The following is a 4,897-nucleotide window of genomic DNA, read 5'->3' as shown; positions in this document are numbered from 1 at the left end:
AGGCGGCGCGCGCCCGGCCCTGCCGCGTGCGGGGCCCGCGGGCTCGGGGGCGGCGCCGCGCCGCCATCTTGGGCGAGGCGGGCGGGGCGGGGTCGCGGCGCCGCCATCTTGCGGCGGGAGAGTCGTGAGGGCGCCGCGGGCCCGGACCCTGCCGGGGGCCCTGTCCGCCTCACCGAGGGCTCGGCAGCGCTCAGACACAGCCCGCGGGGCCTCCTCGCTGTCGGAGATAGGCAGCCTCAGCCCCCTCCCGGCCCCCCGGCAGCCGGCGCGCGCGTTCGGGCCGTGCTGTGGGGGACAGGGGTCAGCTGAGGTGAAGGCAGAGCGGACGGGCCGCAGACGCATCAAAGCTCTTAAGATGCTTTGGGACGGAAATTGCAGCCAGGATCAGTCAGTAAGCAGTTCAGGAGCTCTGGGCAAGAGTAATTTCTCTTCTTTCTTAGTCTGAGTTGGAAAGGACTTAAAGGATCGTCGAGTCCAGCTCTTTGAGTGAGTGGCCGATTCATGTAGGCATTGGTCGAACCCATGACCTTGGCGTTGTTACAAACAGCTTTCCATCCCAGAAATAGTTTTTCACACGAGTTTGTTTTGAAGTGAGATAGAGACATTAATTCCTACCTCCGTTTGAGAGTAAGTCAGCACTTCGTAAATGAAAATAGAACTTTGAAATGTAACATTGTCATTAAAACCACAAGTTGGTGATGGGATAAAATCCTGAGAAGCAGCAACAGCAAACTCACTTGCAGTGAGGTGGATTATCTTGTAGGAGGGCATCTGGAGAAAGAAGCAGGAGATCATCAGGTGCAAGTAAATTTCTGCCTGCATCTGCTGGTTAATAATATATAGAGACAGATCTGCCTTTGCTTTTTAAATTATTTTTCAAATTAGATGAGGGTTTCTATGTTTTACACTCAGAAGCATAGTTCTTACTTTTAAAACCTACACATTTTATGCCTTGTCTCTTCCTGGCACAGCTCCATCCAGCCCAGTCAGTTGACCGAAGCAGAATCTGTACCCTTTAACCTGGAGACAAGATTAAATGTTGAAAAGGTTGCAGGGCTTTCTCCCACACTGTGAAAAGGACAGTGCAAAATTGTATTAAAGTAGAAAGTAATTGTAAGTGAATAGCAGAGTATTGTGAGTATTCTGCACTCCTCTGGCCCAGGGTCTCTTTATGAGACAAAAGGCTCTCAAAGAAAGCCCCAGAAGCCCAGAGGAGCCACAGCCCTGATTTCCTGTACCTCAGCAGAACATTTCTGGTACTTTCCCTGCCCAGGTACATGCTGCTGCCATTACCTGGCAGATTTTGCCATTTTTGGCACACTTCTGCTTCCTTTGGAATTGCTGAGGTCTCTGCATCCTCTGCTCAAGGCAAACCAAACCACGGTGCTGGGATGAAAAACAGCTGCCATGGAAGTGGCACTGAAAAATCTGCACTTCTGGTCTTGTTTCTGAAAATAATTCTGGGCCCCCAGACTATCTCTTAAGTGCGTTGGACAATTTAATCCAAAATTAATGAGAGGATAGAAGTGTGGAATACATGAGATTCCTGCAAATCACCTTAAAATAACGAGGCAGGTTGAGAAAAAGATACAAATGAGGAGGCAAAGCCCATAAGGTGAATTGTTGCTCCCAGTTTTTTGGTCTTGGATGTCTGCTATGAAAGAAGAATGGAGAAGGAAATGTGGTAAAAGCTTGGTTTTGCTTGGGAAAAAACCCCAACAGCCCAAAGATTTAATTCTAGTTGTGTTATGCATTTTGGGGAGAGAATTGGAAGAGAAATTACAATCCTGTAATGAAGAGGCTTTTGATAAGACACAGAAATGAGTGTTTCACACCTACCATGCAGCTCCTGGACCAAAAGTGAATAGAGATGACATCTGTCTCTGTCCAGCTGAATGCCACTCACAGGCACATGGGTATTTCACTCAGCTGGGATGATGAAAATTCATTTTGTTACTTCTCCATATTCTGGGTGGAAACACATTTCCCTGCATCCTGTTCAAATTCTGAATTAATTTGCAGATCTCAACCTGTCCTATTGGAATCTCTTTTTTTGCAGCTCCTGGTGGGGTTGTTTGTTTATTCTCTTCAGAAGCCAGAAGAGATCCCTCAGAGAGAATCAAACACATTTTTACCTTTCTGCATATCCAGGGATGGTACCAGCAGCCCAGGTATTGGCTTTTTGGTGCTTCAGTTGTCATCAAGTGCAGCATGTAAGCATCTAAGCCAGTTATCGTGGGTTTTTGGGTGCACAAAAATGTCTCTTGTAGTCCTCTGGCCTGTAGCCATGGGTACTTCACACTTTGCCAAGTGTGTGCCAAGTCAGTACTGGAATTTAATGAAAATACAATAAAGTGAACTTCACTGCATACTGCTGTACAAAGTAGTGACAGAAGGGATTCTGAACCAGCCAGACCCCTCAGGAACACAGGAAGGATGTAAGAGAATTCACCAGCCTGCTCAGGTTTAGCTGGCTGCAAGTAACAATTAATTGTTTGTGTGTTTGTTTTGAAGAGTCCCAGGGTAAGGACACAAAAGCTTTTGTGGTCTGCTGTATTGCAGTAAAATTAAGTGCATTGAGAACGAACTTCTGACAAAGTTTTAAATGAGTAAAAATGTCATGGCATCAATCAATTCTTAATTATTTTGTAGGTAATAGACACCAGAAGCACAGGGGAAATTTTTCATCTTGATAAAAGAGAGAATTCTTTTCCAGTTGGAGCAACTGAGAGAGTCCCCAGCCCTGGAGGCTCTCCAGACACAGCTGGGCAGGTGCTGGAAAATCCCACCTAGGCTTTGTTTTCCCCCAAAGGTGGCACCAGGTGATGGTTTGGGGTCCCCACCAGCCTGGGGAGCTCTGTGATCTGTGAGGATTGTGAAAAATGTGTCTTTTGTGATTGGCTTTTCACAAATATTCACATGAATATTATATGTGTTGTGTTAGAAAGTGGTGCTGTGTTCATTTTTTTAGTAGTGTGTTAAAGACAGTTTTAGGTTATAACATAATGTTAAAATAGAAACTGTGCTATGTAAGATACTTTTTTTAAAGAGAGGACTTGCACCAAAACAGCAGCCACAGGACATAAATCTTTCAGAGAAAAAGAATTTATTGCCCTCTTATCAAGTTCTTCCCACCTCACTCAGCCCTGAAGATGCCATTAAGATTCCAAAAAAAAACCATTGACACCGATCAAACAAAATTATTTGTTTGAACAAAATTTATACATCATGTATGAAAGATATGAATATGCAACAAGTTACTGCTTTTAAGGGTTAACGTGGGTCCTGGTTTGGGCTTATTTTGCCCAGAAAAAGTACCTGGACTGTCTGTAACTCTTTGTTTTTATTGTCTCATATTGTCTTAATCCAAACTGTCCAAATTATTATTACTCTAATTGTATTGCTGTTTTTATAACCATTTTATTACTATTCAACTTTCAAAATTTCAAAACCAAGTGATGGGTGTTTTTCACAAGATCACGTACAAAAGAGATGGAATTCACTTGCCCAGGAAGCACAGCAGCAGGGCCCTTTCATTTCAGAGGCTGCTCTTTCCTTACCCTGGTGGATCTGACTGGGATCAAGCCCTCGGCAGCTGAGGGAGGCCCTGGCTGGGTTTGCAGAGCCAGAAAAGGTTCTCAGCTCTCTCCTCCCAGGGGTCCCCCAGCCCGAGAGCCCAGTGAAGGCACCAATGTGCACAGGCAGCAGAGGAGAGCAGTGAGCAGAACAGTCCTGACCACTGTAAAACCTCAGCTCCACTGCCTGAGAAGCAGGAGATGGAGGGCTGAGAACCCATTTCCCTTCACCCTGCCACAGTGCTCAGCCCCTGCCACCTGCAGGACAGACAGACTGACAGTTTAACTCCCAGGCTGCCACGGACAGGGGGAGCAGGGAGCAGCCTGAGAGCTTCTGTGTGCAACAGGAGCCAGGCAGGGCCTGCAGCAGGGACAGAAAGGACAGAAAGACAAGAAACAGCAAGGCTGGCACCTCAATATCCTCTGATAAAAGGCAGGAACCACCTTAATTATTTTCTTCTCAAGCTCCTTCAATTCCATTTCTTCCTACAGAAGCAGAACATCTTTTTTCCAAGCAGTCCTGTGTTAGTTCAGGGATTTAACATACGTAATACCTGCATATCTCACAAAGGCTGATCTCAGACAGCAAAGGACAGCACTAAAGCTGATCTCTGCTGCCTGCTCAGGTGCCACAGCAGCTGCATATTGAGGGAATTCTGTGTTCTCTGGGGGTTCCAGAGCCCCTGGCACTCAACAGGCCTGCTGAGAGCACTCTACACACAGCACCCTTGGGCTTTCTCTCTTTTTTCAAATTCTGCTGAGTGCCTACCTAGGCAGAGCTGTGGCCTAAGGAGGATTGTTATGCAGTGACACACCTGAACCACTCACAGCCTCTTACCCTCATAACAGGATCATTTACAGCAGCACAAAAAATCAACAACTCCCACCCTTAAAGGATCCAGGTGAGTCCTTCCAAGGCTTTCTGCTGTGTGGAGGTGAGTTGGGGTCTAGCACTGAGTGATTGCTTGGTGAGGCACTGGCTCAGTGCTTCATTTCCTGAAGGGATTCCTCCCGTGAAGGGACTCAGTCATCCTCATGCAGAAACAGGCTGTGTGTAAAATATAGTGGTCACAAGAAACTCAACTTCTTACACCACAGGAAACAAAGGGTTTGCTGTTCTGAGCTGAAAAAAGGCTACATCACGCCTGCAGCAGCAATTTAGGAATCCTTTAGGATCAAACAGCATGAAAGGATTGCCCAGTTCTGTTACAAATGGAGATGTACATGTGGTACAGCAGGATTGTGAGTCATGTTTGGCCTGGTGTAAGAAGACCTGGAGATTTTCAAGAACTCAAGTGCTAAGAATGTAGGGATTTTGTATT

The 4,897-nt window shown here is 46.3% G+C and overlaps 1 long non-coding RNA gene across 1 annotated transcript; it reads left to right on the top strand.

Moving 5' to 3' along the window:
• The first annotated feature begins 110 nt into the window (after window positions 1-110).
• On the top strand, window positions 111-3,443 carry LOC132329552 (uncharacterized). The gene is made up of 3 exons (XR_009487097.1): window positions 111-486; window positions 2,060-2,171; window positions 2,653-3,443. It is a non-coding gene; the product is annotated as an uncharacterized LOC132329552 (long non-coding RNA).
• The last annotated feature ends 1,454 nt before the right edge of the window (window positions 3,444-4,897 follow it).

Source organism: Haemorhous mexicanus, chromosome 7, assembly GCF_027477595.1.
Source record: "Haemorhous mexicanus isolate bHaeMex1 chromosome 7, bHaeMex1.pri, whole genome shotgun sequence".
NCBI classification, from domain to species: Eukaryota; Metazoa; Chordata; class Aves; order Passeriformes; family Fringillidae; genus Haemorhous; species Haemorhous mexicanus.
This window is presented reverse-complemented; position numbering and strand designations above follow the sequence as displayed.